Genomic DNA, 25,662 nt, shown 5'->3' with positions numbered 1-25,662 from the left:
CCTGGCATGTGGAGAAAATAGGACCCAGTGCTGGGCACAGCGGAGTCCTTTGTGCCAGTCCTGTGGGAGGGGGTCCCTGCAAGCTGCCATCCACTTTGGAGCCCTCTCCTGCCGCCAGGGAAAGCAGCCAGCCTGCAGAGAACAAAGACACTCTGCCTTTCCCTGGGAGCTGCTGGTCCCTCACCGCCGAGGAGCACCTTGATGATGTCCTGCTTCCCAAAGAGCTGGGACACGAGGGATCTGTTCTCCCATTCCCTTCTACTCTTAAAGCACCCAGAGACACCTCGACAGCCTTCCAGACCAAACTCTTGTCCCACTCTCCTGGTGTCACCTTTTCTCTCTCCATCCCCACGTGGCAGCTGCCCCTTCTCCCCACCCGCCCGCTCTCTGCAACCGGAGCAGCGTCAGAGCCGGCTGCTGCGGTGCTTTATTAGCCCATCTCCATGGCAACTCGCCTCCGGCTCCACTCGGAGAGACCCCCGGCTCCTCCTGCCATAAATCAGCCACCCTCCTTCCTCCCCGGGCAGCCACGGGGTCACGGCTCGCCCGGGCAGCCTCTGTGCCAGCCTCCCAGCTGGGGCTGCTCTCTGCCATCTGTGTGTGGCACCGCGCTCTCACCCCCACTCAAGCTAAGCCGAACATCCATCCAAAGAGGCAGCATCCAAACGCTGGTGCTTTGGAGCCACCCGTACGAACCAGCACGGAGCCGGAGCGCTGCTGCCTTTGGGCAGAGCAGAGTCCCCCACCATGGCACTGGGCTGAGCGAGAAAGGCACCCTGTCCTTCCCCTTGGGAAGGCACTGCTGCCCCTCCATGCCCATGGTGAAGCCCTCAAAGCCTGCCTTGAGTGGACAAAAGCCACCTAAAATGCTGTGCTGTCTCAAGAGCTGTTTTAGCCCAGCACAGCTCAAAGCAGGTGACCACAATCTGCTGGTCCCCACAAGAACAGACTTTTCCCAGTCCCACGTCTTCCTCATGGCAAGGGGCTACAGGACGTGCTCCTTTCACCCTCTCAAACACACAGCAAAACCTGTTCTTGCTGCTGTAACTCCCCCTCTAAACCTCAGAAAATGGAGAGAGCTCTTGCTTTGCATCCCACGTGTTATGCAGATTGTCACTTCATCCAGAAATTCCACGCACCTGATAATGCTGGGACTAAATCCTGACAAGACGAATACGAAGGTGGCTCCTGCCACCAGAAGTTCAGGTAACTGAAGAAGCAGCCTGGCAAAGTAAAAGAGAAAAATGATCATTTTCAGAAGCAGCTGGGGCACTGCAGTCTGTGCTGGTGGGAAGGTGATGGGCTTAAGGCACAGCTATCCAGTGGCTCACCTAAAATCACTCACAATCCACAACCAAACATGCACTAGTGGAAAAGATATTTTTTTCCTCACCTTTGCACATTCCCTGAGAGGAACTGATCGATGTATCTACTGATACATAATCCCAAGGGATGCCTGCAGTGTTTCTACACAAGACCACAATCTTTGTTGCCTTAGTTGAGGGTTCCAGTGTATCTGAGGGTTTACCAATAGCTTAGACGTGCCCAAGGAAACCCAGCAATGACCATCAGGATGGCTGTAAATCTTCATTTCACACAGATGGTCAACATGCCTACCCAGACAACACCTCACCGAGCTAAAAATCCCTCCCTGCAAGGCACTGCAGAGCTCAAGGGCTGTGTCTAGGCAGATCCTGGTAAAGCAGAGAGCTGGAGTCTTGTTTCTATGACAAAACGTGCCATCCAAATCTCCAGAAGCCAGGTCCAACTCCATGCAGAAGTACCAGAGCTCTTTTAGCAGGGGGAGCTGTCTCGAAATTCAGAAGCTATGTGCTGGCAGTGGAACAAATTCATAAAAGCTAATGAGCCTGAAAGAGACTGTATTTGTCCTGCAGTCCCTTGGCAAGAGCAAAAATAAACCTGGAGAGAAAGACCTGTTCACATACTCCCTGTTTTCTGTTCTGCAGCTACAACAGCAGCATCAGTTCAAAGATCCCCCTGTGGAGTCATAAGGTTTTCGATGCCTCAGCATTTCTATTTCTGACGTTGCACATGCTTGTCAACTCCAAATATTCTGAAACAATTTAGATACCTAACACCTAAATCAAGTGCTTACGAAGGCTGGCTTTGAGAGTCCCTGTTTGTGCTTGTTTTTTTCTGATCCAGGGTCCTTCTGAGTTTTTCTCTGTACCCACAAAGCTGTGAACTCAATTTTTATTCAGAAGGAATCGAGTGGCAGGGAGCCAAAACCTAGAACTTGAAACAAGGCCAGATATCAGGAGGTTCACACTAAAAATTGCTGGGGTTGACAACGGCAGCTGAAGCGTTTGGAAAATGCCCTCTGTTCATGTTTCATGCAATATGTGATAGCAGGTCTTCGTTCCAAATACTCTCCTCAGCTCTCTTTGGCAACTCAGAGGAGACCCTGGTCTCATCACAGCTTGATAAACTGAGCTCAGTTTACATCAGCAGCCTTCTGGCACAAAGATGCTGCTGAGCTTGGGGTGCACAGGCCTTTAGGAGAATAAATCCCCAGGGAAGAGTGAACTCTGGTGCTCTCAGGACCTACCACACCTGGACTTTGAGTGTATTTCTCTCAAAACAGCCATCTCAGGCTCCTCTCCATCAAGCAGGAGAGTCACCCATGCAGTGTGCTTGTGGACAGAGCCTGCCAGCAGCAGAGCAGAAGACTCCCAAAGACCTCAGCTGAACCTGCTCCTGTAACAAGAGCTCTAAATGTCACCAAGCTGCCTGTGCCATGGTCCCTGGAAGGTTTCAGATGTTGTCACGTTTGGTGAAGTTTACAGGGAGCAGAGGAGGGCTGAGGCAAAGCCTAACAGTGAATTAACTGAAGGAAACCAGCAGAGATCCAGGTAATAAGAGCTCCTCATGATGTTAAGGTGCCTGCAAGGGCCAGGCCACTCCAAGCTCTGGCTGCTGGAGCCACCCTCATGGAAGCTGAGGCTGACCCAGGAGCTCAGTGGTTAATGAAAGGAGGAACTTCTTGATGCCTGAGATGGCTACCTAGAGCAGAGGCCAGCCAGAGTTAAAATAAAAAAGTGTTTATTAAAGGCCTTTAACAGGCACACCCTGGGCAGTGCAGGAGCCTGGCAGAGGTTACACCCAAGATGGACAATGGTCATGAGCTCTTTGGGCAGATCAAGTTTGCTCTATTTGCATATCAGAGGTTCATTCCCCAATTACAGCTTCAGGTAATGAAGTCACATTCCCTCAGTTTGCTTCCCCCTAATTTACTTCTGTTTATGCTTTTTGGGGCTGTGATGGTGTCCCTGGCTCTCAGGCCTGGAAGGATTGTTCTGTCTGACCAAACTGAAGAGAGCTTCCCAACACTCTGTATGGAGTTCAGAGCTTCACATCGATGCAATGCAGGATCTGAAAAACAGAAAAGCTAAAGCTTAAGGCATCATTCTCAGAAATGGTTAGTGTGTTAGCCTTGTCCTGGCAGAAAGGCACAACAAAAGGAGCAGCTCAGAGCCCCAGGACTCTCCTGTTAGCCCACAGCTCCTCAGGCTGCACAGCTGGTGCTGGGGCTGGGGGACTGGCTTAGCCATCAGTGCAGCTCCTGGCCTTCCCTCACTTCCCCAAGGCTGGTGGAGACCCCCAGTCCCTGGAGCACACTCAGTCACGTGCATTACACAGCCCTGCAGCAGTTTGCTGCCAGAACTGGGCCAGCACCAAGGCAGGCACCAGGCTGTGGTGCCAGGGCGGGCAGCGGGAGCTCCTCCCTGGCACAGCGCTTGGGAGGCTCCAGCTGGAGCTGTGACTGCACGTGTACAGCTGATCCTCAGCCTCTGCCAGGGCCTGCCTGCTTCAGGAGGGGCTGCTGGGTGTAAACAGGTCACAGACAAACAGCCAGGGGAGTTGTGCTTTTGGTGACAGGAAGGAGGAGCAGAACAGCTCTGCACGGGAGGAAGCGCCGCAGGGCACGGGCACAGGCAGATGTTCTGCTGCTCCCAGTGCCTGGCACTGGGACATGGAGCCTCTGGAAATGCAGCCTGCCTCAGCCAAGCAGGGAAACACAGACCCAGGGACACTCAAAATGAGAAAAGAGATGCTGTAATTTCCCCCAAACCGGCAATAGCCACAACAGGCCAAGCTGTGTGATCCAGAACAGCCGTACACAGCACGAAGCCATGAAGCTGCTTGGGCTGTGTGGTTTCCACTCCACATCCCAAAACCCACCAGCATTCAGTACTGGGAAACTTAAACCAGCAACTTCTCCTCTGTCTTCTCCCTCCCACAGCAGCTGAGAGCAGTTTGGATAAGACAACATTGGTCAAAAGCTACCAAATATTCAGGTTAGCTGTTCCCTTCCTGTGGACTGCTGGGCTGTTCTGGTGACTCCACAGCAGCAGGCAGAGTGAGTGGGGTTCCTGGCTCTGAGTGAGCCCCAGTGCTGACAGAATCCACTTGCATTCAAGCAGCCATCAGCAAAGAGTGCGTTAAAGCTCCACACTACAAAAATATAAGAACTTTATGACTCCCTCCCCATTAACAGGCTAATCTATATTTAAATAGGAGAATTAATGCTAGAATGAGTAACCAGGGTCCTCCCTCCACGACGCACGCTTACATCTGTACATTACTAACAAATCACCAATATATGACAAATCAAACAAGCAGAGTATTAAATATCTTGTTAACTTGACAGAGGAGCACCGGTTAAGAAAGATTATGCAGAATTCACCTACATTCACCTACTGGACCTGGGCCCAGTAATGTAGAGAGCACCAGGCTGCAGCATCTGAGCTCCAAACTTTGCAGGATTCACCTGAGTGAGCTTTAGTTTGTTCCAGCTGATAGAAGAGGAGAGGATAATAATGGCCAGGATCCTTTCTGCTTCCCCCAGTCCAGCCAGCCCCACCATTAGGGAGGAGAGCTCCTCCTGTCTGGGAGCCAATGCACACACCACCCTCTTGATTTGTAATTAGTGGAATAAGAATGCTCAGTCAGCTGGGAAATCTGCCTGAGTAAATGACATCCTCAAGTGCTTTCTAATCCAAGGAAGGCAGCCTCTCACTTCACTGAGCTAATGGGCTGCAGTGGGGGGCACCAGAATTTCTCCCATGGACCCACATGCACCCAGGAACGTTTCTGTAGCTAATTCTCCAAGCCAGCAGACCCAGCTGGGCACCTGGGAGTAGCTGCTAGGTCCTGCCAAGAGTTTGTGTCAGTAATTAATCTGCCTCAGCCTCACAGCACTTGCTCCCTCCTCAAGGCACAAACTGTTTAAGGAAAGGTCCAGGCAGAAAGGACTAGTGGATCAGGGGATTTGGGAGCTCCAGAAAGCCCAGAGGCAGGTTCAAGGGCAGCTGCAGAGCTATTTCTGTGGGACAGGACTTGAGGAGCGAGAGAACAGAGGTTATGAGTCAAGGCAGGAGCTGCACAGCACCTGGCAAGCCACACACTGGAATATTAACTAAAATAACCCTCTGCCTCATCTCTTTTAAATTCAGGTGCACAGGGGAATCCATCAAGGTAATTTATGGTGTGTAGCTCCTGAAATGCCAATCAAAGGAAGCCCAGAGTAACAAGTGTGTTAAAAGGGACCTCATTGATCACTATCTCCACAAACACGGCCTTAATTCCTTCAATCCTGGTTAATCAGGCTACTTTGTTACTTTTCTTACACAAAGGATCAGTGGGAAGCGTTAGAGGCATTAGCTATGCAACCCCCAGAAAGATTCCCAGGTGATGGAGGTGGTGTTTGGTGGTGTGGAACATCTCCAAGGTCCTCAAAGGGCCCCAGACAGAGCTTGTCAGTAGGACAGGGGTTTTTTCCCTCTTCCATAAGTGGAAATTTCTCCACGTGCAAACCGCCAAGATTTGATGCAAACCTGACAATTAGCAGATGCAGAGATGATAATTAGGAAGGCAGAGAGAAAAGCAAGAGCTCTGCTGAATTCCAGGAGCCCACAGCCCCGTTCCACAGAGGGAGCAGGCTCACGTGTTCTGCCAGCAGCAGCAGCAGAAGGGACCTTGCTCCGTGGATCTGCAAATCTGGATCCATCAAATGTGTCAGGAGCTGGGGCAGGGAAAGAACCACCCCAGCCCCTTCTCCTTCCACCTTCTGTTTAACAACACAAGCTGGCTTTCCCTAGGTCTGATGTATTTTTGCTCTTTATTTGCCAAGGAAGCCCCTCTGACCTTTTTGCATGGGCTGGGGTGCTGCTGCATTGCTGTGAGCTGTGGCAAGCTGGAAAGGGTTGGGATAGCAGGAGGTAATGCACAGATCAGGGCTAGATCTGCTCTTATTAAATATAATAATTACCGATCTGGAAGAGGGAATAAGCAGCACATTAATTAAGTTTGAAGAGGATCTGAAACAGAGGAGCTGCCAACAACAAAATGGAAAAAAATTATATAAAGAGGAGGGGAAAAAAAAATCAAGTGGGAAGAAAGCAGAACCTGTGAGAAGAAAAGACACTGAAGAGAAGCTGTGGGGGAAGGAGGAGGTTTAGCTCTACTTCACCCCAACAGCCCCAAAAGTCCTTTGCTTATTTCTATCTTTTCCACAAAACCAAAGCAACTCCCAGGCAGAAAAGGCTTAGGCAGACCATTGCAAGAAGAGAAGCCCTCCCATGGTTTTACTTCAACACTGTGAGGAAGGAATGGTGGAAGCTTTGTCTCCATATGAGGAAGCTTTTACCAAAGGGCCATTTTGTCAACCTGCAAAGATTCATCCAAATTCAAGCAATTTTCTGCAGGGCGTGGCACTAAAGTTCAGCAAGGCAGCCCTGCATTCAACCCAACACAATAAAAACACAAAATTTCACCCTTTCCTGTTTTTTTGAGGGTTTGGGGGTTTACTAAAGCAGTCTCCAGGTGCCAAAGAAGGCAGGGAGGGGCATGCTACAGGAAAGCTTTTGCTGAGCAGCAGAGTAACCTGGTGAAGCTACAACTTCCCCAGGACTCAGAAAGTCCAAGTGATCACCCTGAGACAGGCACAGACTCACACTCCTCAATCAAACTGCAAAACAAAAGGGCAAAAACTCCCTTTCCCTGCCCTGCCAGAGGCAGCATTTCCAGCTTCCCTGTGGCTGCCTTAAAGCAGCTCCACATTATGCACTCCAAGGCAGAACACTCTGTTGAGGATTAAATCTACATCCAAAGGTGATGTTTCAGCCGGCCTGCCCTGGGATTGCCAGTAGAATGACATCACCACTAATTAATCAGCCTCTGTACAGACATTTCTCAAATCCCCTGGATTCAAAGCACAGCAATTAGTCACATATTCCAGCAGGAATTGCCACCTTCCTTTCCACTTGCACTGCTCTCCTATCCCTCGCTGACATCCCAGCTCTGGGGCTGTGCTGCTGAGGCACCCCCAGCATCGATCCACGAGGAGAGGGATCACATGGCATTGCCTGGAGTCCATGTCATTATCCCTGATGGAGTGTTGGCCAGCACCACGATTAACAGGAGCAGAAATGCCAGGGACAAAGGAACATACACTTCCCCTACTGCTGCAGGGAGCTGGGCTGCACTCAGCCCTGGAGCAACCCCAGTGCCCTTCAAAAAGCACACACTGAACACCCACACTGGGAATAATCTGAATACACTCAGTGTCCAGGGGGGTCCTGAGTGCAGAGCTCCCTCTTCCTTTAGGATTTCAGGAGGCTGCTGCTGTTTGGGGGCAGCTGTAAACTGAGCTCAGCTTCTCCAGCTGTGGTGAGAGCAGGGTCTCCTTGGAGTTGGCACAGAGAGCTGAGGAAGGTATTTGGAGGGGTGGGAAGACACGGAATAATTGAAAAGGACAAGAAGGAATTCAGTGGCTGACAGCTCTACCTGTGAGCACAGGGATTTGGGGATTGGTGGGGGAGGTAGGAACAGCTCAGACAAGGCCACACTGGTCAAATGCTGGGCTGAAAACACAGGATTTTGGGTCATAAAGAGCAGCCAGGGCATGTGGGGAGGGGAGCAGAGCCCATAAACACTGCGATGGCCTCAAGTGTCTGCTGCCAGCAGCCTGTGAAGCCTCTCCAGAAGCAATATCCACGAGGTCAGGGAGTCAAGCACTGCAATCAGGAGTGCCAGCATTCAGAGCAGCCCCCGTGCCCTCACACACAGATAGAAGAGAAGCAAATTACCAGAGTGTTTAATTACAGAACCCCCTTACCCCCCCTCCAGCACCCCCAGCTCCTGCAGCCAGCCAGATGTGTGTCCCAGATGGAATTAGCACAATGCAGGAGCAGCAGTTCCTGTTTACAGGGAGCTGCTATTTGTAGCTGATAACCAGGGACAGACAGCAGACAGCCATGAAGCTGCAGGAAAACAGGGGATGCTCCTTTGGGAGGGCACAGTGTGGGAGCAGGTGCTGCCTCTGGCTCTTACAGAAGGATTTGATCCCAAGTTTCCATAGGGAGCCACTTGCTTTGGTTCCCAGAGGTGTAAGAGACATCCTGGGTCTGACCTACAGGTGTGCCAGGCTCCCCTTTACTCTTCCCCAGGGGCAGCTGCCCTGCAGAGAACCCTCTGGTGGCACTGGCATATTTTCTGAAAAATCCTCTTTGCCCAGGATTGTGTCCTGGGAAGCTGAGAAGCCTCAGAGAAAAAGGAAAACAATATTATCTCATTTGCTTCTCCTGTGTTTGCTGCTCTGAAATGTGGTTGGAGATTTTTTTATCCAAACATGTGAATTGTTTTTACTTAATGGCAAATCACAGCCAGCTGTGTTGAGGCTCTGAGGAGTCACAAGTTTTTATTATTCATTCTTGTTAAACCTTCTGTCTGTATCCTTTCTCTTTCTTTAGTATAGTTTTAGTTTATTATAATATAATATAATATAATATAATATAATATAATATAATATAATATAATATAATATAAATCATTAATTCTTGTTAAGCCTTTCTCTTTCTTTAGTATAGTTTTAGTATAATATAATATAATATAATATAATATAATATAATATAATATAATATAATATAATATAATATAATATAATATAATATAATATAATATAATATAATATAATATAATAATAAATCAGCCTTCTGAGAACATGGAGTCAGACTCCTCACCTCATCCTGGGGACCTTCACGAACTCAGCACTCTGGGGTTAAATATTCCAAAATCACCAGAGATCTCCAGCTTGACAGCCAAAAGCATCCAGTGCTCTCCTGCTTGAAGCTCTGCATGTCAATTCTCACAAATTTAAAGAGAGGCTAAAAATAACCTGTCTTCCAGTAGTGGTGGTGTGAAATTAAATTCATTACCATGTGTGAAGCACTCTAATACAATGGTGATGAGTACTACCGAGCAAAGGAGCAGATTGTACAATAGGGAAGAGAAAAAACCCTAAAAGCCACATTGAATGTAAGTGCTCAGGGAGGCAGAGGTGCTGGGGAGAGGAGCAGTGGGGGTCACGTAATTGGGCTGTATTGATGCATATGCACAGCCAGGGGTGGGCTAAGGTAAGAGAGGCAGATTCAATTTTCATCTCCCTGAACTTCAGGCTTCACTGCTAAAACGTTTCACTAACATCAGGATGCATAGCAGAGAAAAGAGTTGGCAAAGAGCAGAAGGTTAAAAATTAAGGCAGGAAATAATACCCCCAACCAAATTAAAAAGCACAAACAACAGAAACGCCACAGAAAAACGACAGCAAAATACCAAACAAGAATCCAAGCACCACGAAAGAAAACTTTTAGACCAAAAAGACTGATAAAATCAAGGTAGAGAATACCAGGTTTGAAAGAAAGCTCAGCTGCTGACAAGGAAGAGCAACTTCTTGAAAAGGCAGATCAAAGAGCCAGTACTTCATTTACTCTGAACCCCTGGCTGTAAAATAAAAGATATCCAGAGTGTAGGGGTCAGGGGAGAGGAACAGTGGGCACAGGTATAAAAGCAGGGCTGACATCCATAAAGCAGACTCCAGACATCCTCAAAACCATGAAAAGCACCCCCAGGAAGCTCTGCTAAGCCCTCCTACAGCTGCCACAGCAATGAGGACACACCACGGGCTCTGGGGAGGAATTTTCAGCCATCTGAAGCCTTTGCCAGGCTCGGGTTTCGCAGCTGCGGCTGGAGCCTGGCAGAGCAGCAGCCAGCTGTCCTTGGCCTCCAGCCCACAGCAAACACATCTGGAACAGCTGGGGATGGCCAACTGCTGCTGGCCAGGAGAGGATTCCTCATGTGGATTTAACATTCTGCATTCCATGTGATGCTTTTGAGTGTGGAGCAGCCACACGTATGGTCAGGGAGCAGCATTTGGGTGGCCTCTGCTCTGGACATGGCACTTTGTGCCCATGGACCACAGCAAAAGCTCCCTGGGCCACCTGCAGGGCTTGATTTCCTCAGGGAATTCAGCCCTTCCCACCTAAGGCTCCTGCAAGCAGATTGTTTCCCATCCCAATCACCCTCAGGTAGTTTGGTTTGACTTTTGTGCCCCATCTTCAGGGCACCTTGCCCCAGACACCTTTGTGTTCCAGTATTTTGTCTCCTGTTCCACTGGATTTTTTACCTTTCCTCTAAAAAAAGAAAAAAAAAAACCAACCATTTTTACTTTAAAAATGTAAAATGAAACTTTTGAAAAAAATACATTTTTTCTGTAAGGTCTTACATATCCACTTAAGGCTCTCTACAAGCCAGACCAGCAATAAAAAAGATGAATTTTTCAGAGGAAACAGAACAATCTCTTTCAGCTCTTTTCTCCTTTTTATCCTTCTATTTTCACCTGAGTAACAAAGAAGTCAGAATATTTGAGCAAGTAGTTACTGCCTTAGTCCCTTTCTTCACTCCCATTTTACCAGCCTGAAAAGCAATGAGGGGTTTTTATCATTTTGAGGGAGGTGGAAAGGCCTGGTAAGTCTTCACATTAGAAGGTTAAAAAAATAAACCAGAACAAAAAAAGCTTTGTCATGTGAAAATGGATGAGAAACCACCCATTTGAACCAGGTTCAACTCTTGTGCTGAGACATCCCTCTTGAAAAAAAAAAAAAAAAGAGAGGAAGGGGGTTTAACTTGCTGTTAAAGGTACTTTTTTGAACCTGGGCTGATAATAGGAACGAGTTTGCAAAGTAAAACTGCAAAGGCAAACCTCAGAGCCCCTGGAGCCAGGCAGTGCTGAGCATTACTTGGTGCAGAACAGGGCCCAGCCCAGCCCAGCCCTGAGGAGGGGTCCAAGGAACACCCTAAATCCATGGGAGGTGTTTTACAGGGGGATTGCACCCCTGGGAAGGTACTCAGGTGCTGGGAGGTGACAGTTCTTGCTGCTGTAACATCTTTGGTGAGACCCCACCTGCAGAGCTGTCCTCAGCTCTGAGATCCCAGCACAGGGAGGAGCTGGAGCTGCTGGAACCAGTCCAGAGCAGGCACCAGGGTGATCAGAGGGATGGAGCAGCTCTGCTGGGAGAGCTGGGATTGTTCAACCTGGAGAGGAGAAGCTTTGGGGCAACCTCGTTGTAGCCTTCCAACAGCTGAAGGAGCCACAGGAAACATGGAGAGAGACAATTTCCAAGGGATGGAGTGACAGGACAAGGGGGAATGGATTCAAACAGAAAGAGAGCAGGTTTAGATGGGATATTAGGAAAATATTCTTTATTGTGAGGGTGGGGAGGCACCAGAACAGGTTGCCCAGAGAAGCTGTGGCTGCTCCATCCCTGCAAGTGTTCAAGGTTGCACAAGGCTGGGAGCAAGCTGGGATAATGGAGTGTCCCTGCCCGTGGCAGGGGGCTGGAATGAGATGACCTTTAAGGTCCCTGCCAAACCAAGGCATTCCATGGCTCTGTGATGAGAACAGCCACACATCTTCCTGCACTGCCAAGGGAAGTGAAACCACACCTGGGAAAGTGTTGGGCTGTGCAGGGCAGGACCCCTTTGCTCTGGCACTGATAATCAGTAGAACACCCTGTGTCAAGAGACTGGAAAGGCATCCCTGGGAGGGAGCTTGCACAGGGATTCCCTCAGCTGAGAGGGAATTCACACCCTGAGAGCCTTGGCAAGGCTGGCTCTGGAAGCTGCAGCAATACAGATGCTGTGCAAGCTCCCTCTGGGCCTTTTAGGCAGTGCCTGACTCAAATGGAAATCAATGCCTGGAGTCAACTGCTCCAGAGAGAGAAATCCCCGTGCAGTGCCCAGCCCCGAGCCCGGGGCGCTGTCCCTGGCACAAAGGGCTGTCCCAGAGGGTCCAGTGCAGGAGCCACATCCAGACTGGGCTGGCCCTGACAGGCACTGCCACCACACAGCTCTGAGCAGCCCCAGAACCCCAAGTGTCTCACAGGATGCCCCGAGCTGGAAGGGACACACAGGGAGCAAAGTCTGGCCCTGCCCAGGACACCCCACAGTCCCAGCCTGTGCCCCAGAGCATTGTCCAAAGGCTCCGTGAGCTCTGTCAGAGCTGCTGTGAGCGCTGCTCTGGGAGCTGTTCCAGTGCCCCAGCACCCTCTGGGGCAAGAACCTGTCCCTAATACACAACTAAAGCTCCCCTGACACAACTTCAGCCATTCCCTGGGGTCCTGTGACGGGACAGAGGTTGGTGCTGTCCCCTGGGGGGAAGCTGCACCCCCAGCACAGGGCAGTGCCAGGGCTTGATGTCCCCAGTGTCCTCAGCACAGGGCAGTGCCAGTCTCGCTGTCCCCGCTGTCCCCCAGCACAGGGCAGTGCCAGGCTCGCTGTCCCCTGTGTCCCCCAGCACAGGCCAGTGCCAGGCTCACTGTCCCCTATGTCCCCGCTGTCTCCCGGCACAGGGCAGTGCCAGGCCTCGGTGTCCCCGGTGTCCCCCAGCACAGGGCAGTGCCAGGCTCACTGTCCCCGCTGTCCCCCAGCACAGGCCAGTGCCAGGCTCACTGTCCCCGCTGTCCCCCAGCACAGGCCAGTGCCAGGCTCACTGTCCCCGCTGTCCCCCAGCACAGGCCAGTGCCAGGCTCACTGTCCCCGCTGTCCCCCAGCACAGGCCGGTGCCAGGCTCACTGTCCCCGCTGTCCCCCAGCACAGGCCAGTGCCAGGCTCACTGTCCCCGCTGTCCCCCAGCACAGGCCGGTGCCAGGCTCACTGTCCCCGCTGTCCCCCAGCACAGGCCGGTGCCAGGCTCACTGTCCCCGCTGTCCCCCAGCACAGGCCGGTGCCAGGCTCACTGTCCCCGCTGTCCCCCAGCACAGGCCGGTGCCAGGCTCACTGTCCCCGCTGTCCCCCAGCACAGGCCAGTGCCAGGCTCACTGTCCCCTATGTCCCCGCTGTCTCCCGGCACAGGGCAGTGCCAGGCCTCGCTGTCCCCGCCCGTTCCGCGGGGTCTGGCGCCCCCTGCCCGCCGCGGGGGGAGCGGCAGCGGCCCTGGCCCGGCGCGGATCGCACAGAATCCATCAATGAATTGGGTCAGGAAAAACCTCTGGGATCACCGAGTGCAGCCTCCGAGGGATCACAGCCCTGTCAACAGCACCATGGCACCGAGTGCCACGTCCAGGCTTTGCTCAAACACCTCCAGGGATGGTGACTCCAGCACCTCCCCAGACAGCCCATTCCAATCACCCTAATTGGCCTAATTACCCTTTCTGAAAGGTGAAGAATTTACTCCTGATGTGCATCCTGAACCTCCCCTGGCCCAGCCTGAGATCCCGTCCCTGTTCCCCGGGAGCGCAGCCTGACCCCACCCGGCTCCGCCCTCCTGCCAGGGAGCTGTGGAGAGCCGTAAGGACACCCCTGATCCTCCTTTCCTCCAGGCTGAGCCCCGACACCTCCCTCAGCCTCTCCTCACGGGATTTGTGCTCCAGACCCTTCCCCAGCTTTATTCCTTCAGCAGCTCCACGTCCTTCCTGAGCTGAGGGGCCAGAGCTGGGCACGGGTGTGGCCTCAGCAGCGCCCAGCACGGGGGCACAAACACTGCCCTGCTCACACTATTTGTGATGCCAGCCAGGTGCCACAGGTCTTCTGGGGTTACCTGGGCACTGCTGGCTCATGTGCAGCCCCTGCCAACCAGCAACCCCAGGCCCTTTTGTGCTGGGCCACCTCCCAGCCACTCTGCCCCAAGCCTGTTGTGCTGTGCAAGGTTTTTGTTTCTGGGACGGGCCCCTCACAGCCCCAGCCCACTGACAACAGCTGGGTGTGCAAAACCACACATTTACACCTGCAGAGAAGTGATGGAACAGCGGGCAGGGAGCTCCCTGGCTCCTGAGGAAGGAAAGAGCTCTCAGAGCCACTCTCTGGACTCCAGTAGAGACAGAGCTCTCCAATGAGATGGACACAGAGCAGCTTCCCTCACCCCCTTCCTTTCACACAGGACTTCTGGCAGCCCAGGGCATCTTTGCCAGGCTCACTTGCTCCTGTGAAAAGCTGTAAAACAATAGCAGTGTCACCTGCCGACACGTGCCACAGCTGGTGAGGTCACCCAGTGCATTCCTGGTGAGTGGGAATGCCCACAGGAGACCTCAGCCTTCCCTTCCCAGATGAACTCCCATTTAAACTGAAGCTTATTCAAGCATTTGCATCCCAGTGATGCATGAAAGTGTCCCTCTGCAGGTAAAGTGACTGTAAGATGGCATTTTCATGTATCTGGGATGTTTTTCCAAGCTGAGCTATGGATAGTTCCTTCTTCAAGCTGTTGCTCCTCAGTAGCTTTAGAGTTACAAGCTCTGCTGCTCCAGCCTGTCCACCTCCCCAGCAAGGTGAGGAGCAAAGGCAGGGGACTAAAGCCCATCTGCAGGTCTGCACAAATTCTCTGCCTACACAGCTGTCCCAGCTGGACACCTGAGGACACCTTTGTTTTGGAGGGATGGAAAGCTCCATTTCCCTGCCCTGTGTTAATACCCCACAGGAGCCTGGCAGCCCCTCTGACCCTGACACTGCTGAAGAAAAGGCTCCCTCACAAAAAGCTTTATTTATCCCTGCAGCTCCCAGCCAGACCCAGGCAGCAACTCCGCACCAAGCCTGGGCTAGCACAGACACACCATGGGCTCCCTGCTCTCCTCACACCCACCCTGCCCCACAGGCAGCAGGGCTCAGGGAATGGGGTCACTCCCCTGCCCTCAGGGCCATCCCCACTTCTGGTCCTGTCCCTTTGTTTGCACCTATTTTAAGCCACAGAGGCACAAGCCCTGCACCAGCCATACCCTGCTGGAAGCTCTGTAGAGGCCCCATAAAACTGTGGGGTTTGGTTTTCTTCCCTTCTAGAACTCCTTGGCTACTCACAGCTTTTGGGTTGAAAAGCCTTGGTTTCATCTCCAAAAGGAAGATCATTTTTTAAAGAACTGTTCAGACAAAGTGTGACATAACAGGGCATCTATTTCTTGAACAGAGCTGTTTCCCTGCATTTGTTTGAAGTCTGACCTGATTATTCCTGCAATTGTATTTTTAATGCTCATCAGGTATCCTTGGAGAAAATGGAGAGTCACTTTTTTTAGATCATGCATATGTAATCAGACAAACAAAATATAGCTCACCTGCCCTGTTCCTCCCCTCTACAGCAAAAAGCACATCCTTCACCATTGCTCCAGAGAAAGCAGCAGCCATTCAGATGGGACAGGGCACCAGTTTCTGACCTGCCTTGGGCACTTCTGGTGCCATCTGTCCTCACTGTAGGGACAAATGCTGCCCTCACACTGGAATAAGCAAGAATTGTTCCCCTACTCATAGGTGCTTCCTCCAGCATTGCTCCCACATAGTTCTACACCTTTAATCCAGCTTTTTAAGGTGGCCATTTCAGCTCCATGGGTACTTTCAGTCCCGTTTTACACAGTTTAATAATCACTGCCTGGACCAGACAGAGGCAGGCAGCATCACTGGTGGTTGGCACTCTGCAGCTGTGACCTTGGCACGTCTGTGCTGCTGAGAGGAGAGGGGCACTCACTGAGCAGGGCATGCAGCAGCAGCAGGGCAGCACTTTGTGCCTGGCTCAGCCCCTCCTCAGGCAGTGCTGACAGCAGCTCAGCCAGCCCAGCCCAGCATGAACCTGGGACATCAGGTTCCAGACAACCTGTGAGCACAGCCCAAATCCCCCTGGCCGGAGGCTCAGTGTGTGTCACAGCTCCAGGGCACACAGCAGGAGACACAGGGAGCCCCTGGGGTCAGGAAATGACCCTCCTGCAGCTCAGCTCAGTGTTGGGGAAGATGAAACAGGAAAGCCTTATAAATGTGATTGCCTGGCAAAAGATTTTGAGAATTTAGAAACTATGAGTGAGATTGAAATGAAAGCAAGCTTTGAGATCCCTCAGTTACTGAACAACTAGAAAACAATGGCATGGCCAGCTGAAGGTGATCCCCTTTTGATGGAAGAACACCCTCTGCTTGCAGACAGGCCCAAGGGTCAGAGCAGACCCTGCCAGCTTGGCAGAAGGGGCCCAAAGAGGAGTTTGTAGGGTTTAAAATGTAACACAGTGTGGTAATGTAATGATTCTTATAGGCTGTATGGAAATGCTATAGGATTTGTATCTTGTACTAGATTGGTCAGTGAGAATCAGAATATTCAGCACAGAAGATGATTTATTGTATTGTAACAGGAACTTACCTTTACTTTTCTATGCTCTTAGCTCTTACCTCTTGTCTCTTAGCTCTTGCCTTTTACGCTCTTACTCCTTTTACTCTCTTACCCTCTCATCCTCTCTCCTCTCAGTCCTGCCCTGAGCTGTGGCTGGCAGCTCCCAGCAGGGCCCTGCCCCCAGGCCCTTTGCAATGAACCCCAAGTTCCAGACCTGGCTGCAGAGATCTCTCATCTCTGTCTGTCCCAACCGTGCTACCTCCATCAATCCTACAGCTCAGCCCTCCATGAGGTTCCATTTCCCAGCTTGGCTCCATTACAGACCAACATCCTCAGCCATTCCTGCCATGAAACCCCCCAGGCAGGCAGGGCTCAGCAAAGGGACAGCTCCACGCGCCCATCTCAGCAGCAAGAGCCACAGAAAGCCTCCAGACCCAGGCAGAAAGTTTGAGCTGCTGCAGAGTGCTGCCATAAGCAGAAACCACGGACACAGGCAGCCTCCTCAGCTCATCAATCATCAGGAGGGGGCAGAGAACTAGTCACCATCTCATCAGTTAATTACATCTGTTAATCATATTTTCATTAACCTGAAATGAAGCTGCCAGCATTGCCCCTCTTTTCACCCCATGGCCCAAGTGCCATTTCTCAGAGAGCAATTCTCCTCAAGGAGGACATGCTCTGTCCTTCACAGCACACATCTGGCCAGCCATTTCCAGACCTGTTATCTTGCCTCTTTTCCCCATCTCCAGCCCATCCCAGGCCTCAGCAGGCACCCACACTGCCTTTGCCCTGCAGGAAATGGGTTCAGCCCCCTCACAGTGTCCCAGACCTGCTCAGGAGGGGTTCTAAGGTCCTGCAAGGTCTGTGCTCTTGGCTGTCAGATTGCTGCCACACTGAGCATGTTGCTACAATAACATGTCCCATTTCCCACTATGTTTTAGAGACAACCTGGTCTATAAGCCTGCTCCTGTAAAGCACTTTTAGTTCTCCATGTGTGCCTATAAACGGAGCTGTTGATTCCATGGGACAGAGAGGAGGGGCAGGAGAACCCTGACCTGCAGGGCAGGAGGTGACACTGCTCAGTGCCCCAGGGGCAGCTCTGCACCCTCCAGCTCTGCTCCTGCTCCCCCATCAGCCTCCACTCCTGGCTCTGCTCAGGAGAAAGGGTGTTGATTAGTGTTAATTGAAGACTTTGGATGCCACACCTTCCCCCGGGGTACAGAGAAATAATGAGCACTGTGACATTTGAGGTCCCCTTTGCCTCTGCTGTTGCAGCACTGTGCCTCAGCCCTGCCTGAGGGGACAGCTCACCTCTGGAGTGAGCAGGAAATCCACATTCCCAGGCATCATCTGCTCTCCTTCCCTGCTCCAGCACTAGAAATTCCCTTTTCCAGCTGAGGCATCACACCCCTCGTGTCTGTGTGCTCTGGGGAAGCAGAGCCTGAGCAGAGCCATCCCCAAGGCTGCCAAGCTCTGGGCACCAGCTCCATGCAGCAGCATTTACCAGAGGAAGGACAAGAGAGCAGTCACAGATCCTGGTCCTTCCTGTCATCTCACTCTGGGGCTTCAGCCTTGGCCAGTTAAGGTGACTCCCATTCTGAATGCTAGAGATGAGTAATGTGATGATTGACTCTCACAATTAAAAGGCAAAAATCATGTATGTTAAGAGAACTTTTATAGATTTATAGTTATGTTTTACCCTCCTCGTGTTGTTATCAGGGGGTGCCCTGGGTTTGGGACATTTGGGAGGGTGGCATTGTCACTATGGCAGCACCTGAGCTCCAATCAGGGTGTCAGGCAGTGATCTCCACCACTGGACAGGGAGGAGGAGTCAATGGAGAGAACTTTGGGAGGGACTAAAGGGTTAAAAGGCAAAACCTCCACTGTGTGTGTGAGCACATGGTGGGAAAAATCCTCTGCTCCTGGCTCCATAATATTTTCTTTATTCAGTCTTCTGTTGTATTTTTGATAAGGTTTATTAAAACCTTTTAGATTTTTTAAAAGTGAGGAGCATTTCTCACATGGAGTAGGTGGCCTGAGAGGGAGTGGTGACCATTCTGGTCCAAGCCAAGCCCTGTAAGGGGCAGGACAGCACTTGGTCATCCTCCAGAGCTGTCAGAGTTGAGATAGCCAGGACACACAGAGTATCACTCTACAATTTCAGAAGGCTTCAACCCCTACAGAGTGACACCAGACCACCTCAGAAGGCTGCAAGCATCTGCCCTTCTTGTTCTTTAGCCCAACCCTTTACCCCCCTCACGTTGATGCACTGCCCCTGTGTGCCCTGTGCTCCCTTTGGTGGTTGCTCAGCACACCTGGGCACTCCATGGCTCATTGCTGCCAGTGCTGCTCACCTGCTGCTCCCAGCTGTGCCCACTGGGGATGAGGCTGGGCCAGCCCCATCCCAGTGACCCCAAACTGTGCCCACAGCACAGCCCCATCCCAGTGACCCCAAACTGTGCCTACAGCACAGCCCCATCCCAGTGACCCCAAACTGTGTGCACACAGCACAGCCCCATCCCAGTGACCCCAAACTGTGTGCCCACAGCACAGCCCCATCCCAGTGACCCCAAACTGTGTGCCCACAGCACAGCCCCATCCCAGTGACCCCAAACTGTGTGCACACAGCACAGCCCCATCCCAGTGACCCCAAACTGTGTGCCCACAGCACAGCCCTATCCCAGTGACCCCAAACTGTGTGCACACAGCACAGCCCCATCCCAGTGACCCCAAACTGTGTGCCTGTCCCAGACTCCTCAAGTGGGGAGGTTGCACCTCTTCCTCCATTTGCTTCACCTCTTCGTCCACTCCTGACGTTCCAGAGTGAATTCATCTCTGCCTGACCACTCCCTGCAGGTGTGGGAGGATGTCAGGAATCAGCCAGGGAAGGGAGGAGAGCCAGGACCAGAGGCTTCAGGCTCTGCAGGTGCTTTTGCCTCCCTCTCCTGTCTCCCCCAGCCTCCGGGAGCCTCAGATGTGCTAAGCAGCCTGTGAAGGTGTTAATAGGGAATGGATCACCCCTGCCACAATTGTGATGCACCATGGCACCCAGGACAGAAATGAGATATAAAGTATGTACTTACTCTCCCAGTGTGAAAACTGCTGGGTTAAATATAACCCAGGCTGCTGGCTCCAGGAAGCATAGCTGATCTCTTCATTTGATGGCAGAGTGCTTGCTTTGCCAAACAGCCCTCAATCCCCACGGAGCCAGCAATTCCCCCTGTGCTAAATGTGCATTTACATTACCAGGTATCAGAGAGGTGCATAAATTGCCTTCTTTATATATATGTATGTGAAAAATGCCTATTTTATGATTGGCTTTTTGCAAATATTAAAATGAATATTATATGTGTTATGTTAGAAAGTTGTGCCGTATTAATTTTCTTGAGTAGTGTGTTAAATATAATTTTAGGTTATAACAAAATGTTAAAATAGAAACTATGTGTGTGGGATATTTTTTTAAAGAAAGGAATGAGGTACTCACATGGAGACAGCAGCCACAGGCCACCTGAATCTTTCAGAGAAAGAGAATTTATTGCTGCCTTATCAGAAGAAATGAACTTCCTGCCTCACTCATCCCTAAAGACCTTGTCAGGATTCAGAGGAAGAAGCTGACACTGCCCAGACAGAATCCTGTGTTTGAATGCAATTTATGCATCATGTATGAGATGTATGAATATACAACAGGCTGTTGCTTTTAAGGGTTAATCCTCTGTTAATGTGGGTCCTTTTTCGGGCCTGTTTTGCCCAGAAAGAGGTACCTGGACTGTCCATAAATCTTGGTTTTTATTGTCTCATATTGTCCTAATCCAAATTGTCCAAATTATTATTACTCTAATTATATTACTATTTTATAACCATTTTATTATCATTAAACTTTTTTAAATTTTAAAAACAAGTGATTGGCATTTTTCACATATATATATATTTTTTTTTTTCCTTGTAAAGTGTTCCAACCCAGCCTCTCACCAGCCAAGCCTTGCTGTTGTTTTTTTTTGTCCAGTTAGGTTTTTGATGAGGCAAAAGTCACCCTGGTTTCTGCAGGTGCAGAATTGAATGAAGGAGGTGCAATGAGTGGTCAAGAAACCTTCACCACCTCCCTGGCAGCCTCAGGGCAGCACAAAGCAAACAAGACACAAGATTGTTACTGGTTAGAGCCTGTGGCAGCCTTGAGAATTAGCATCTGCCTTCCAGTAAGATTTTAACCAGATTTCCTCTCCCTTTTGTGACCTCTTGGGCCCCAGACACAGTCTTGGAGCAACAATAAGCTGAATTTTTAGTACACCATCCCCTTGACAGCATGGACTGCCTGGCAGTCCCCCAGGCCTTCCACAGGATATTTGTAATCCCCTGGACTGGAGGGGCAGCTCTGGACATCCCCAGCAGCTCCCAGTGAGGGTTAAATGCCAAATGAACACTCCCAGGAGCTACAGAGCCGCTCTCCCAGTGAAGCAGCTCCACACCTTGTGCCCAGGTAGGACACTGCAGGTGCTCACACCACCAAAAATGAAGCTGCAGATGCAAAGCCCTCCAAATTCAGCATAAAGCTGGGTTAGTCTGAGCCTGGGGGAGGAGAGGGGTAGAAGGTGAGAAACCAGGCTTGCTTGGAGGATGCAGAAACGCTTCTCTGCCAGAAGTGACCTCCAGAGCTTGAAGTTAGCCAGGGGAAAAAGTGACAAAGCACACACTTTTAATGGCAGCACTGCATTGTCTGCTACTGCATTCCATGCCTGTCAGCATAGGATCTTCTGTTTACAAGAGATCTGTAAATCAAAATACAACCCTTCTAATGAGCTGGCCTTGCCAAACACCTCCTCTGCCTTCATCCAGCTGAAGGCTCATCAGCTGAGAAGTGTCAACCAGCTGAAACTTCAGGCTACCCTAGATAGAAAAAAAAACTTATTCAAATTATCCCTTCTGGCCTCAAACTCCAAGAGCTCAAACCTTCTTTGAACCCTCATCAAAAGTGAAGCCATTTCTTGTAGCAGCCAAGCTAGCTGCCAGCAGCACAGGAGCACACCACTCACCTTAAAAAAGGCAGCATTAATATTTACTGACTGAGTGCAGGCTACAGAACAGCTCTTATCTGTGCTGTTTAATTGTGCCAGCTTTAAGAGCAGCCCAATAAAGGCATGTCAGCAAGGCTTCTTTTTTTAAAGAGTGTGCCAGGGGATCTTGTTGTAAGTGAAGATCTTGGAGAAAAGTGAGGAGATTCATTGCATTAAGTGCTCAGTGGGAAAGTGGGTTAGACAGGAGTGCTGTCCCTGGGGGCTGCCTCTGCCAGTCACCTGGGGAGAAGGATCTTTGAGAGACAAGCCAAACAATCCTCAGCACTACCCAGTGAATTTAGGCCTTTGCCAGCCCAGTTCTCCTCCTCAGCAGGGAGCACTGGGTGGGTGGGTGGCACCCTCAGCCCCCTGTGTCCATTGGCACAGCAGAGTGAGGACATTCCACAACACAGGACAAGCTTTCCCATCTGATCCTTCATGTTGTTTGTGCTCTTGGGCCTGAGATTTGGATCATTTGCCCTTGGTGCCCAGCTGGAGCAGGAATTGTTTTGGGTCCCTGCTCTGTGCACAGAGCTCAGCATCCCCTCATATGAAGCCCAGACCCACACACTAAAGCAGCACAGAATGTGAAAAATAGAAAAGCCAAAACCTGAGGCACCAGTTCCCACTGACCAACCCCTTCTGCCTTTTCACCCTCATGAGGAAAGGACACAAGTGTCTCCTCACCCATGCGGATGCCACTCCTGGGGGCACATCTGCAGCACCACTGTCACTGCTGGGACCAAGGTCCCTTCACAGGTTCCCTCTTTGGCTCCCTATACCCCACACTCTCACTGCCAGACAATCTATTTTTACTGGCCCCACTTCAGGTTTCCCAAGGCAGAGTCTCAGATATCTGGATCTTTTATTTTAATTGTGGTGCTCAAGGCAGGGAGGGACCCCAACAAAGCAAGCCCTGGCCTCGTCTGCCCACCCATTCCTCACACACCCTTCGTGTGTCTCTTGGTCCCATGGGGATATTTGTTCTCTCTGGGTTCTCCAGAGTCTCTGGGTGGGTGCCACAGCCCACACTCCATCCCCAGCATCACCTGCCCCCAGCTAATCCAGGTCATGGTCTGGAGAAACCCCAAGGAGCAGCTTCCAACCATCCCAGCCCACTGGAGAGGGCAAAGCCTCACAGGGCATTTCCCAGCTTGTTATGCCCATGGTGTTTTTATATCCCTTCATTTCATGGCCCAGCACTGAGGCAGGGAGCAGGGCAGGCTGCACCCCCTGTCAGCAGCACGCCAGAGCCTGCAGCCTCGCTGCTGGGAGAACTGGGAGCCACTGGGGCTGATCAGCTTTGTTTCTCCAGGCTGCAGGGAGAGCTTTGAAGATGCAGGCAACAAAGGGGGAAGTTTCAACTCACCTGAAGCCTTTTGCTAAAAATAGCTGCTCTTCCCCCGTCACGAGCTGGCATTGGGCTGCTATAGTATTTTAAAGGGAGGTTATAACACACAGCCTCCTCCTCTTCCCTCCCTGAATCTCTGAGCAGCAGCTGCAGCACATGCACACACACGCATTACAGCATGCACTGCACCCTGGCAACCAGGCTGCTCTCAAGGCTCATCGAGGGTTAGGGTCAGCTCAAAAAGCAAAGCCCAGCCCATTTGCTATGGGGCAGTAATTGCTCACATCCCGTCAGCCCTTTGCAGGGGAATCACAAAACTCAGCAGCTCACTGCAGGAGGAAGGAGACTAAAACAAGAGACAGAAGCAAGAAACAATCCCTAATTACAGCAAAGAATTAAAAAAAACAGGCTCTGCAGTGCCTTAGACCCATCTCTGAGGGCATCAGGTTGCAGTGCTGATACTCAGTCCCTCATCACAGCCCAGAGACCTCTGCCCCACAATTCTACTGCCAGCATTAGCCCAGCCCAACCTGTGAGACCTCTCAATCAGTAAATATGCTGATTGGGATCTGCAGGTGATTAATTGCAGGTGATTTTACTGCAGTCTGGGGTAGGTACAGGGGCTCTCTCCAGTATCACAGGAGGCTGCAGAGGAGATGGATGCTGGCAGCAGTGCTAGGGTTGCTGCTCCCAGGCCCAGATTTTGCTCCTTCTCAGGCCCTAGGTGAACACAGCTCTTCACCAAGGTATTCATTGCTTAGAATGATTCCTCAGCAAGCACCCCACCTGGAGAGCAAAGCCTTCCTCTCTCATGCTCTGGTTTCAAAACAAGATGTTTTTGCAGGAGGGTTTTAAAGTCATCCAGTCCGCTACAGATCACCAGTGGGAGATGATGTTTGGGCTAATGCTCAACTACATCTCCTAGGGCAAAGGCCAGTGAGAAATACTGCAGGAGAGCAGGGAGGGAGAGGAATTCCCTGAGCAGAGATTATTTTGAGCACAGAAAGCTGCAGAGCAGTGTGGAGCGAGGCAGAAGAAATTCAGGAGAGAGACAGAGAAGTGGTATTGCTGGGGGGACACAAAAGAACAGAGGAGAGAGGAAGCTCTGAGGACTCCTCTGGGGGGGAGGAGGTGGGATGCTGCTCAGGGGGGCTGTGTGTGTGTGGGGGATCCCTGTCAGAGCTGGCTGGGCTCAGCAGAGCTGCTCCCTGCAAAGGGATTCCCTGTGCTGCCTGCGATTGGTGCTGGCACAATGACGAGCTGCTGGAGAGGATTCCTCTGCCCTGCACATCAAGCAGAGCTGGAGGAAAACAGCAGCCCCATCCCCCTCTGCTCCCCTCCAGAGATGGGGGATTCCTGCCTCTGCCAGGGCTGAGCACTCACACAAAAGCACACAAGGAAATCCAGGGGGGTTTGTGCCCCTCTGCAGGGTTCAGGGGGAAGGGGCTGTACCAGCAGAGCACTGAGGAAGGCATTCAAAAATTCAGCTCCTAATGAGAGCTGTTAGGAAAATTAATCCACAAACACCAGAGGGTTATGTCCAAAAAGGAGACAGGAGTCCTTTTTGGCTTTATTCAAATAAAGGGAGAGGCCACTGGGACATTCTCCTGGGACCTCTCACATTTTTGGAGGATGCAGCCTCCTTTTTATCCCAATTTCCTGGCTGCATTTCCCTTCTCTCTTTCCCCATTTCTGAGGTACCTGAGAGGTTCAGACTTCCCAATATCCCTGATACCAGAGATTCCCCTCTAATGTACAGCCCTCCCTTTTCATTTTTAATTCTTATGGAATTCAGGGGTTTTTCTTCCCCATTGTTTCTTTCATCTTTCAATGTCTCATTTCATTTATCAGCAAACCTACAGTTTATTTGTAAAAGCAAAGATCTTTTTCCATTCATCAATCAGTGGAATCCTTCCCATTGTTTCTTTTACCTCCCAGTGCTGGTTTTACCTACCAGCAGACCCACAGCTGGTTTGTAAGGACAAATCCACTGTTCCTCTCAGAGCCAACACATCAGCTGCTGTGCCTGAGCCCCCTGAGCCATGGGAGGGACCTGTCTGTCCCCACAGATGGACACCAGACACCAGCCAGTCCTGCAGAGCAGTTGTGCTCCTTCCTGCAGGAAGGCAGCCCAGGAGATGGGACCTGGCTTCTTCTGGTGCCTTAAGGGACTGGAACAGAGGCTGGATAGAGTTTAGGGGAGTAAAGAGGAGATTTACTGAAGGTTTTGGATATAAAGATGATATTTATTTGTTGCCTTCAAAGGCCTCACCCTGGCAGTAGCAGAGCCACAGCTGTGGCTGTGCTTGGATGGCTCCGAGATGGAAGCAGAAGAGGGCTTGGTCACAATATCTCATATTTTAATAAGTTCTGCTCCATTTGCATATTGGAGTTCATTGTCCAACTCCAGCTCCAGCCCATGCAGTCCCATCCTGCTTGTTTTTCTCTCTCCAGCCCACGTTGTTTGTGCTCTTGGGGCTGAGATTTGGATCATTTGTCCTTGGTGCCCAGCTGGAGCAGGAATTGTTTTGTCTCCCTGCTCTGTGCACAGAGCTCACCATCCCCTAATATGAAACCCAGACCCAGCAGCACAGAATCTGAAATATATAAAAAGCTAAAACCTGAGGCATCAGTTCCCACAGACCAACTCCTTCTGCACTTTCACCCTCATGAGAAAAGGACACAAGTGTCTCCTCTCCCATTCAGATCATCACAACCACACCTAAGTGCAAAATAACAGAGCCTAAAGCCTGTGTGAAGTTCAAGGTGTGTTTTAGTGATAAAACACTGCTCTCTGACATAGACCTCCATGGTGACCTCAGAACATTGCTCTT

General features: G+C 51.0%; 1 protein-coding gene across 2 annotated transcripts in view; it reads right to left on the bottom strand.

Annotated features, from left to right (window-relative positions):
* LOC118698644 (gamma-aminobutyric acid receptor subunit alpha-3-like) overlaps positions 1–25,662 on the bottom strand; it is a 115,941-nt gene that overhangs the window by 76,951 nt on the left and 13,328 nt on the right. The window contains exon 1 of one of the 2 annotated variants that reach the window (XM_054516296.1): positions 1,140–1,179. The exons of the other annotated variant lie outside the window; for it this stretch is intronic. The gene's annotated coding sequence lies outside the window, so the exon portion shown is untranslated. Of the gene's footprint in view, positions 1–1,139; positions 1,180–25,662 lie in introns of those variants that run through there. 2 annotated transcript variants of the gene reach the window in all.

This window comes from Molothrus ater, chromosome 14 (genome assembly GCF_012460135.2).
Source record: "Molothrus ater isolate BHLD 08-10-18 breed brown headed cowbird chromosome 14, BPBGC_Mater_1.1, whole genome shotgun sequence".
Classification (NCBI taxonomy): Eukaryota; Metazoa; Chordata; class Aves; order Passeriformes; family Icteridae; genus Molothrus; species Molothrus ater.
This window is presented reverse-complemented; position numbering and strand designations above follow the sequence as displayed.